The 12,064-nt window shown below is 43.4% G+C and overlaps 1 protein-coding gene across 6 annotated transcripts in view; it reads right to left on the minus strand.

The window, feature by feature from the left end:
* riox2 (ribosomal oxygenase 2) overlaps positions 1-12,064 on the minus strand; it is a 118,649-nt gene that overhangs the window by 7,642 nt on the left and 98,943 nt on the right. The gene's annotated exons all lie outside the window — the stretch shown is intronic.

Consider the following 12,064-nt stretch of genomic DNA (forward strand, 5'->3'; position numbering starts at 1 on the left):
CAGTTCTGGCTGCACTAGCTACCTGTCAGGGGCTGGTGACATCAGATGGTGAGGTTAATAATCTAATAACCTACTTTTATGATAAGATGACATTCTTTGGCACATATAAATGCAGTTTTTGGGTGATTGGCTTATTTACATTAATAATGGCAAACACATATATACATGTCTTTTGGATTTTTTATTCCTTATTCCATGTCCGCCTATAATTCATGTGTGTTTAGGTGTATATATTTTTTAACCCTATGGGCCCTAGGCGTTTTTGGGGTATTTTTACTGTCTTTACTTCTAAGCTCATATCACAGTCATTATAAAGGCTACACACACATGCTATATCTTGTTTTGTTTTTTTTTTCAGGACAATCTGGGCTAACCAGATTTGCCATTATTACATGTCCTTCTATGTGCCTGTATTTTATATTAATTTTTATATCAATGAAAAAAACAAATCCGTGTGACTAAATTCTTACATTTTTACATGTATCTCACCATAGCAAGTTGGAAGAAGACATATTCTGCCATATCTGAAGAGGGGAGACTCTCTGGAATCTGGCAATATAAGAACTGTAGTGTAATGTACTGATTTACTGAAGACATATACTGTACCTTTTAGTTGACTTTTAAAAGATACGTGTTGAAGCAGTGTACTCTGTGCATTGACAAATTACACACTGGTTTATTATTTCATGTATTCCTATGACACACACGCTCACTGAGCATTTAAGCATTGTGGTGGAGAAGTACCTAGGCATCATTTCTAAAAATAGCATGAGGATGGGCTCAGAAACACTGGTGGAAAATTAGGGGAATTACAGCTTGTCCTGAGAATGACCCTAGTAAGAGGAGGCGGTCTTAGATTGTCTAGGAAAAACATTACTCAGCAGAAATATGACACCATTATGGTGGTAGGATGAAAGGAGAAAAAGTGACTCAGCAGAGGTGGGATATCGTTACGATCAGAGCCAAGTGGGAAGGATTAAGAAAGAGATGACTCAGCAGAAAATCTTTACAATAAAAACAAGTGCGCAAACAAAGAAATTTCAGTCTTGCTCCGGAGCTTGACTCATTGGGTTGTGATGTGTTTGTTGCCTGCGAGCACATTAAACTCAGTTGCATCTGATTCTACGTGTCTCCAGTGATTTTTTTTTGACCTCTGAGTATTTGAGTTTTTGATATCTAATGGAAGACAAAGAAAGTCCGTTTGAGAGGAAAAGAGCGAGGTCGCGAGCTAACTGGCCCAGCTCCCGACCATTTGAATTATTTTGCTTCTACAGAACCATGATGCTGGGACATTCTGTCACTTCACAGCTGTCCAAAACATGTGGTTTGTGCCAAGCGGACATGATTGCCAGTATTTTTTCATTATTGCAAGAAATTCCACTGACTCATTCACAAGTCAAAAATGTGTTTTATCTGAAAGAAACATGCAATATTTACATCTAAGATAATAGAAAATAGTCAACCAAGTGCAATTTTGTCCTCCAAGATAATGTTTGCCACTTTGTTTGCAGTAAACAAAGTTTGTTGTTGTTTTTCAGTTTCAGTTATATATTGGGGGGCATTTTGGGCATTGGGGGAGGAACACATGTCCCCCTCAATGTATATGGTGACTATGGCCCTGTCAGCATGTATAATTAGGCTGCAGTTGTCTGGGTGCGCAAAGGTGAAGTGGCTGGTCTTGTCATACAAAGTTTGATGGAGTGTCAACTGGACAATATGGAGATATTTGCATCTTGAAAGCCGGACTACAAATGTGGATAGACAGGGAGAAACACACACAAGCCTAAGACGTCATAAGATACGATATTCCTCACTATATGAAGTGACTGATAACAAGATCTATATAATGGATTGTAAAGAAATTCATCAGGTTTTTGTTTTGTAGACAATTCATCTGGATTTATAGCATGATGGGATGACAGCACAATGATGTGTGTGGTATCATTGGAAAGCTCTGCTCCTGCGCTTTCATGTGATATGTGTGGCATTTCTGTGCGAGCCTGCATTGATATGTGTGGCATTTCTGTGCAAGCCTGCATTCGCGAGTAATCCATCCAAGAGTAATGTGTGTGCAAAGCTGTATGAAAGCTCTGTTATACATAAATTTAGTGTAACATTATAATTTTTTTTTTCGCTATGAAAACATTGGACTACCGACAAGTGCTTGGCCTTGTCGGAAAGCTACAATTCCGCTGTTTCATGTGATATGTGTGGCTTATTGCTATGACGCACGGTCACGGAGAAAATCAACAGAGAAGAATAGGTGTGAATTTGGACGCACTATGCGTCGTTCGGGCCCATAGGGTTAAAAGGAGCAAGGTACTGATGAAATCTTTACTGCATTGTGTGCAGCAACTGTCTGTGAACATTCAGTCCAAATTTGGTGACATTCTGATAATTATTTCCCGAGATTCATGTGATAAGGCAGACACTGTCCCTTTTGGAGAAGCCTCAATTTTGACTATTTTCAATTTTGGGGAGGACCCAAAGATCATCCAAAAAAAATTATTAAGCTACTAGATACGCAGGTCTATCATACCAAAATGTAAACTAGAGACATAGAGGAAGTCAAAAATACCAAAATTGTGTGGTCCCTTTAAGTGATACCAATTTGTGAAAATTAGCCCCTTGGCCCCTGGACTAATGGGGGCAGTATACGCCATATAGCGTTATAGTCCATGCCTACATTCAGGGCAAGGGGGTGACGAGGAAGTAGAACTACATGGCATACCTACACGCGAAAGGATGGCAGAGGCAAGCACTTGACAGTAAGCTGGTACGGTCTGGTACTGCGTACCACTAAAAGATTCATTAGTAGTGCGCCGTACCCGGAAGAGGAGAGAGTGGCTGCCTGCTATAGCCCACATTCAGAACCAGTCACGGCCACACTTTAGGCCAGAAAATAGATCTGCTAGCAGTATATGCAGTTTTAAACACCACTTTGTCTGTTTATTAATTGCTTTTAACTTGTTCCAAATTGCTTCTGAACCGTCCGTGCTGTGCTTTGGTCCATGCTGGACAGAGCCTTGTACACCGGACATTTCCCTCTCTCCCCCAGCCCCTCCCCTGGGAGAGAGTCCGGTGGTCTCCTATGAGCCCAGCCTTCGAGACATGCAACACTCCGTTAAATGTCATTCAGTTCATCGAAAAATATCCCATTTAAAATCAGTAGCATAATAAGCTGATATGTTCCATGTTATTTTGTTTAACTTCAACAACACAGTGAACAGCTTGAACAAGCTGCGTGAGCTTACGATCAGGGATTTCACTCAGCAGTACGTGACTCCGCATGCGCGTCTACGAAATACAGCGGTTGGGGTGCGTTCGATTTATTTTACTGGGACGTTTGATTTTTCCACAACTGGACCACAGGCGTCAAAAAATGCTGTTTGCACTGGGACAGGACAAACAATAAATGAAACCAACGAAATTCCACACGTTCTTGCGCTGTCAGCGTGATTTAAATAGTAAATATTTAAATAGTTTATTGAGTTTATTACGGATGTTGATCAATGTTTTTTACAACGCAAAATAGGTAAAGAGGAAAAGAGAAAAAGAAAAAAAATGACATGCATAGTTTTAAGTGTTTCCATTAAGGTTTCATTCATGCCAGCAACCTGAACATTAAAAGAAATATTTTACTATACACTTTGCAAAGTGTTTCTAATTTATTTCTACTCCATACAGGTACAATAAAATATTTAATTTTTTTTATTTGTTTGTTTGGTTTTTGACTTTGCTTTTTAAAAATGTATGAAGTGAGGAGAGGTGAACAATATGAAGCAATGTTTTGGTAATAGTACCGGCAAGAATTTAAAACTGCTTTCACCCCTGTATATAAGCAATATCAATCTGTTGATAGAAATGTTATTTTACATGCAAATATTTTAATAAAGTATTTCTTGTTTAAGTACATGGGATCTCAGGATTTTTAAAAAAAAAAAAAAATTACCGTGGTATCGACTTTGGTATTGAGAATCATGTAATTTTACTGGTATTGGCACCAACTACTGAATTTTTGGTATCATGACATCCCTAATTCATACACTGGTAGCCGAGGTTACCAAACAAGGTGCCACCTGCTACTCAGGTTTTACCACACAGGGGTCCAGTATCTTGCTCAAGGATATTTATACATGCCAACTGAAGGAGCCGGGGATTAAACCACTGATCTTCCAATTAGAGGACGACCCGTTGTACCTCCTGAGCCACAGCCGCCTGACAGGTGTGGCATGTCAAGATGCTGATTAAACAGCATCATTACATAAATTTGTGCCTTGGGATGATCACAATAAAAGGCCACTCTAAATGTGCAGTTTGATCGCACAACACAATGACACAGATGTCACAAGTTTTGAGGGCATGCTGTTGACATGCTGACTGCAGGAATGTCCGCCAGAGCTGTTGCCCAACTGAATGTTCATTTCACTACGATAAGCCGTCTCCAATGTTGTTTCTGTTAATTTTACAGTACATCCAACCAGCCTCACAACCGCAGGCCATGTGTAACCACAACAGCTCAGGACCTCCACATCCAGTGCCTTCAACTGCAAGATCATCTGAGATGAGCCACTTGAACAGTGCAACAATTGATTTCCACAACTGAGGAATTTCTGCACAAATCATAAAAAAATGTTCAAGGGATGCTCATCTGCATAATCATCATCGTTGAAAAAGAAGAGTTCTCTTCACAGATGAATCCTGCTTTACACTGTACCGGGCAAATGGCAGACAGCATGTATGGTGTTGTGTGGGTGAGTGATTTGGAAATGCCGATGTTGTGAACAGTGCCCCATGATGGCGGTTGGGTCACAACAGGCATCTCTTCAAGATTGGCAAACCATCAACACAGACCTAGTCTGTCTTCTAGAAACACAGAAAGGAAGTGCAGAGCAAAAACTGGAAAAGATGGGAAATGTCATTTACAACTATAGGGCAGAGAGATTTGGGATCATGTCCAAAAGCCACACAATGTGGAAAGAACCATCAGTCCACCCAAGACCAGGAGACAGCAGGAGCTGGAAAGGCTCGTGAAAGAGAGGAGACAGCTAAAAAAAGATAAGATAAGATACAACTTTACTGATCCCACAATTGAGAAATTCCAGAAAACAATGGAAGAAAGGCACTGAGGAAGAAAGGAAAGGACTGGAGCTACTACAGATGGAGATAAGGCAGTAAATGGCAAAACTGCGAAGGGCAGAGTGGCTGAGAAAGCAGAATAAGAAGAAGGAAAAGGCAAGGCCTGGTTTTTAACAGGGACCCATACAGGTTCACTAGGAGCCTCTTTAACCAAAAGAAGTGTGGGATCCTTCAGGTACCAGTAAGAGAGTTGGAAGAGCACCTGAGGAACACCTATTCTGACAAACAGAGGCAAAACCAGTCTTAGTTGCTCATGACACACCACCAATCCATCCACCGGGGCACCAGCTGGAGACAAGACCCCCTACATAGAGTGAAGTTAAAAGGGCAAGAGCAGCATCAGCCCTGGGGCCCAATGGTGTCCTGTATAAACATCCTGAAGCACCTCTAGAAACTGATGAGATTGGTTTGGGTGAAGGGAGTTGTGCCTAAGACATGGCAAAGAACAGAGGGAATACTAATCCCCAAGGAAGAAAACTACTCAACCATAAGTCAGTTTGGCCAGACCAGCCTTCTGAATGTAAAGGGAAAGATCTTCTTTGGCATTGTTGCCCTAAGGCTCTTGGCATTCTTGCTGAGTAACAATCTCATTGATACAACCGTGCAGGAGGCAGAAATACATGGCTTTGCAGGCTGTCTGGAGCATGCTAATGTCATCTGGCACTAGATCCAAACTGCCAAGAGAGAAAAGAAAAACCTCCATGTGATTTTCCTTGACCTTGCAAATGCTTTTGGGTTCGTGGCTCATGAGGTGCTGTGGGCAACATTTAACTTCTTTCAGGTGCCAGAGAGCATCTCAAGGCTGGTCAAGGCATACCTCCAAGACCATCAATTCTGTATAACAACACAGGACAACATCACGAGACAGCAGCATCTTGAGAAAGGCGTTATGGCGGGTTGCACCATCTCATCCCTGGCCTTCACCATGACAATGAAACTCATAATCCAAGCTTCAAGATGGCTAGTTGGAGGTCAACACTTGGACAGTGGACTGTGGCTTCCTCCGAAAAGGGCATATATGGATGACATGTCGACTTCTACATGCTCTAAGCGCCTCCCGGACACTCTACAGGGAAACATCTTATGGGCCCGCATGGAGATCAAACTCAACAAGCCATGTCCATCGTAAATGGCCGTCTCTCTGATGAGAAGTCTTACATGAATGGTAAGGCTACACCAACTGTCCTGGAGAAGCCCATCAAAAGCCTTGGAAGATGGTACAATGCAGAGCTTCAAGACAGCAGGTAGAGCAGCTCAGGCAGGACACAATCAGTGGCCTTAGGCAGATCAACAGTACTGCCCTGGTGATTCGAGTTTGGTTGGCTGCCTCGGCTTATGTGGCTAATCACCATCTATGAGGTAAGCTTGTCTTGGGCCAATCATTTGGAGAGGCTGGTGAATGCACAGATAAGGAAGTGGCTTGACTCACCAAGATACCTCACCAGCATTGGACTAAATGGGAATGGAGTCCTGTCCCTGCCCATTTCCAGTCTGGTAGAGGAGATGAGGAAAATGAGAGAGAACAGAGTGGAAGAGGTGACCATTGTGGAGCAGGAAGTAGCAAAGATTAGTAAGGATGAAGTGAGGAGGGCATTGAAGAGGATGAAGAGTGGAAAGGCAGTTGGCCTTGATGATATACCTGTGGAGGTATGGAAGTGTCTAGGAGAGGTGGCAGTGGAGTTTTTGACTAGGTTTTTCAACAAGGTCTTAGAGGTAAAGGTAAGGTAAAGTTCCACTGATTGTCACACACCTGAGTGTGTGAAATTTGTTCTCCGCACTTGACCCATCCCCTGAGGGAGCAGTGAGCAGCAGCGGTGCCGCGCTCGGGAATCATGTGGTGATCTAACCCCCCTATTCCAACCCCTGATGCTGAGTGTCAAGCAGGGAGGCAATGGGTCCCATTTTTATAGTCTTTGGTATAGACCTTCCAGTCTCAGGGCGGACACTCTACCACTAGGCCACTGAGCTGGTAGAGAGTGAGAGGATGCCTGAGGAATGGAGGAGAGGTGTGCTGGTGCCGATTTTTAAGAACAAGGGAGACGTGTGGAGTTGTGGCAACTACAGAGGGATAAAGTTGATAAGCCATACAATGAAGCTATGGGAAAGAGTAGTGGAAGCTAGACTAAGAGCAGAAGTGAGCATCTTTGAGCAGCAGTATGGTTTCATGCCAAGAAAAAGTACTACAGATGCAGTATTTGCTTTGAGGATGTTGATGGAGAAGTACAGAAGCCCCTTTTACACTGCCAGATTTTTGGGCAAATGTTGGGCCGTTTTGCCGGCAAGCTGCGAGTGTTTACACACAGAGCCAGATTGGCGAGTTGATCCAAGGTGCCCAATTTTCCGCCTCATAGGGTAGACATATTGGTGGAACCCATTTGGTTTAAAAAAGAACGAGGCACCTTTCCGCCACGGGAGGGGCTGTTGATGACTTGGTGGAGGAGCTGTTGATGACGCCACACCTGCGACCCACTGGCGGTGAATAAACAGGAAACAGCTGATAGCAGGAATGAGAAGCTAGTACTAGGAGCAAGAGGGAAACGCAAACCTGACAGACACTACCGTGAAGATGAGCAACTGGGGAGACAATGAATTGTGTGCCCTCCTTGTCCTCACAAAGGAAGAGGCCATTAACCGTTAAGTGACGGGGACGGTGAAGGGCAGGCCAACTTATGAGAGAATCGCCAAAGGACTGACCAGCCACGGCTTCCCTCCCACGTCACTGTTAACGTCACATGCTGAGCTACACATTTTGTTACTTGCTCACACCCCCCATTGCCCCGAAAAAGGCACATTCTGTATAAACAAAAGTAGGCAGGTGGCATTTTGCTGCTCTCCCCGATTTTGTTTTTATATGCCAATGCTGAAAGAAGACTGATTGGGCATTCCTGCAAATTTGCACAATGCCTATTTAAAAAGGGCTAGAGAAGGTCAGAGGGAACTGCATTGTGTCTTTGTAAATCTAGAGAAACCATATGACAGGGTGCCGAGAGAGGAGCTGTGGTATTGTATGAGGAAGTCTGGAGTGGCAGAGAAGTATGTGGTGGTGCAGGACATGTATGAGAGCTGTAGGACGGTGGTGAGGTGTGCCGTAGGTGTGACAGAGGAGTTTAAGGTGGAAGTGGGACTGTACAAGGATCAGCTCTGTGCCCCTTCTTGTTTGCTATGGTGATGGACAGGTTGACAGATGAGGTTAGACAGGAATCTCCATGGACTATGATGTTTGTAGATGACATTGTTATCTGTAGTAAGAGCAGGGAGCAGGTGGAGGAAAATCTAGAGAGGTGGAGGTATGCTGTTGAAAGGAGAGGAATGAAGGTTAGTCGTAGCAAGACTGAGTACATGTGTGTGAATGAAAAGGGCCCAAGTAGAATGGTGATACTACAGAGAATAGAAATAAAGAAGGTGGATGATTTTAAGTACTTAGGGTCAACAGCCCAGAGCAACAGAGAGTGTGGAAAAGAGGTGAAGAAACGTGTGCAAGCAGGTTGGAACGGGTGGACAAAAGTGTCAATTGAGATGTGTGATAGAAGAGTACCAGCAAGATTAAAAGGGAAAGTGTACAAGACGGTGGTGAGACCAGCGATGTTGTTTGATTTAGAGACAGTGGCACTGGGGAAAAGACAGGAGGCAGAGCTAGAGGTAGCAGAGGTAGCATGTTAGATGGTTTGGAGATAAAGTCAGAGAGGCCAGACTGAGATGGTTTGGACATGTTCAGAGGAGGGATAGTGAATATATCGGTAGAAGGATGCTGAGGTTGGAACTGCCAGGCAAGAGGCTTGGAGGAAGACCAAAGAGGAGATTTATGGATGTTGTGAAAGAGGACATGAAGTCAGTTGGTGTGAGAGAAGAGGATGCAGAGGATAGTTAGATGGAGGCAGATGATCTGCTATGGTGACCCCTAAAGGGAACAGCCGAAAGAAGAATTAGGAGGACAGGAGTTCAAGTGTGCCAACAATAGATTGGAGATGACCTTCTCAGAATCTCAGGACCTGGAGGTGAGAGGAACTGCTCCAACCCAGGCCACAGGGAAGAGATGGACTGCAGCTGCTATGGTGTTGGATGCGAAATCTGCTATCCAGCACTGAGACATAGTGGGCCATGTCCAAGAGGAGGATTTGGCCTTGGAGAAATAAGACCTACCTGGAAAAAGGCTACTCCAACTGAAATCCTCCAGTAGGAAGCAGCAAGGTGTGCCAGAGCCATATCCCAAGCCAAGCAAGACTGGATGAGATGGGAAGCAGTTGAGAGAAGGAAAGTCACGTGGGCTGAGATGTGGAGCAAGGAATCTAATCTTCTGAGCTTCATGATCAGAGCCACTTATGATGTCCTACCCTCTCCTGCCAACTAAATCTCTGGCTGGGAGAAGATCCTGCTCATCCATTGTGCTCTGTGCCAGCATCACTTAAGCATATCCTGGTAAGATGCAAGACCAGCCTAACACAAGGAAGATACACCTGGCAACACAACCAGGTACTTAAGTGCTTGGCAGCTGAGCTTGAGACCAAGAGGGTAACCACCAACACCATGCATCTCAAACCTTAGGATAAGTTCCAACGGTCTGCATTGTTCGTTCAGTAGGGAGAAAAACAAGTAGCAAGTCTCTTGCCTCCCGATTCAAGCCTGCTACATGAAGCCAAGAACTAGGACATGCGTGCTGACCAGTGTCTCATAGTGCCACCAGAGATAGAAGCAACCAAATTATGACCAGACCTGGGGCCTCATTTATAAAACTGTGCGCAGGTAATGTAACTAGATGTGATGTACGAACAAAGCACAGAAAGTGTTTACGCACAAAAATATCCTGATTCATAACACAGTGCTCACGCATGTCCCACACCTGTTTCCCTTTATAAATCACATTCAACTTGAAATGTGGCGCAGGTGAATGAGCATCTTGCCCCACTCATGGGTGCCTATAAATGGCCAGTGAAACGCCCTGCATTAATATTAATTAGCAAGAAACAGCATGAAGGAGAGCATGGCAAATGTAGCAAGAAGGTAAAAGAAAAAAAAAACTAAACTTCACACAATGTGAAGTTTAAGTTCTTGTTGGGGAGGTTGATAACAGAAACTCAATATGGGCATTACTAAGGCTAAAAATGCAGCAGAGTGGCAGCTGGTGGCAGATGCCTCAAACTGTGTCAGAAGTCAAGAAGTGGTCCGATATTAAGGTGTTAAGGCTATTTGCGCTAATTTATTTAGACAGAAAACTGAGGGAGGGTTGGAGGTGACTGTCAGACAGTTTCAGTGACTGTCTGAAAGAAAAACACTCTAAATGAGGGATACAGTTGTCATAGCTGACAAACAATCTGATTTTCTTGACTCAAATGATTTCTTAAAATACGCCTTGTTTTCATAAACGACGCATCGCATCCAGATGCTGCCGTGCAGCAGCAGCAGCATTTGGCTCAAATGCCCGGGTATAGGGCTCAGGGTCTGACATCCGTGTCAGGCGGTAGTGGCACGTTTCCCAGCTGTACAACATTGTACAACACAGCACCGGCACAGCTTGGTTTCTCTCTCTCTCTCTCTCTCTCTCTCTCTCTCTCACTCTCACTCTCTCCCTCCCTATTACTGCATCTTGCTAACTCGTATTGCAGCGGTGCCTGGATAGTGTGACGTGTGTGGCTGTGCTGCTGCCGTGGTCCTGCCAGATGCCTCCTGCTGCTGCTGTTATCATTAGTCATACTTCTACTGTTATTATAAACATGATTATTGTCACACATGTATACTATCAGATATTAATATATTATTATGAATTATAATATTATTACTTTCATTAATGTTGTTGTAAGCTACTGTCATTACCGTTTGTCCTGCATCTCTCTCTGTCTCTGTCTCTCTCTCTTTCTGTCTCATTGTGTCATACGGATTACTGTTAATTTATTATGTTGATCTGTTCTGTACGACATCTATTGCACGTCTGTCCGTCCTGGAAGAGGGATCCCTCCTCAGTTGCTCTTCCTGAGGTTTCTACCATTTTTTTCCCCGTTAAAGGGTTTTTTTGGGGAATTTTTCCTTATCTGCTGTGAGGGTCCAAAGGACAGAGGGATGTCGTATGCTGTAAAGCCCTGTGAGGCAAATTGTGATTTGTGATATTGGGCTTTATAAATAAAATTGATTGATAGATTGATATGGGTGCTTCTTTGTAAAGCCGGGCTCGACGCAGCGCAGAGATCCAGCAGCACTGCACGTGGCAGTTGGAACCGGCTAGTAAGTCACTCATCATCGTTGGCCAAACATGTTATTTGTTTACACTTTTCCTAACAGGGACACAGTGCTTTGCAATGACATACAACACATTTAACACACACAGATAAATTAAAAGACATAAAACAAACACATTATAAAACACAATATATTGGCTCATATAGGATAAAAGTGACACTCTGCACCAATATCTGCCTGACTAAGGCATTGGCAATGGCAGCACATACACTCAATTTGTCCAACTGTTCACATCATTATTTTACTGACTAAAGTTCGTCAGATTATCTAATGATTATAGAAAATACATGAGGAGTTTTAAAATAAAGATAAAGATCCTAACTTGTGTTTTAATGTGTGCACACCAGGGACTATCACTCAAAGCATGTTTGTTCTTTATTCATATTTGTCTGTTTTTGCAAGTGCACTCACCATATATAAAATGTGAGAGGTCATATCTGACTTGATTTTACACACTGATATCAAATTCACAACATTTCTTCATTTTCATCTTTCTGCCATGGGGGTCACAGTCTCTCATGTCAACAGTTTTTGTGCGTACGCATAGGTCAGCGCTTCCGTGGAAACCGAAGCACACAGCTGAAACACCTATGCTCTTGCACGAAGCATGCTGAAACTCCAGGGATTGTAACACCAAGTCCTAACTGATGAATCAAAACACAGCATGCATGATCAAAAAAGGGGACAGTAAAGTATC

Source organism: Epinephelus lanceolatus, chromosome 11 (assembly GCF_041903045.1).
Source record: "Epinephelus lanceolatus isolate andai-2023 chromosome 11, ASM4190304v1, whole genome shotgun sequence".
Taxonomy (NCBI): domain Eukaryota; kingdom Metazoa; phylum Chordata; class Actinopteri; order Perciformes; family Serranidae; genus Epinephelus; species Epinephelus lanceolatus.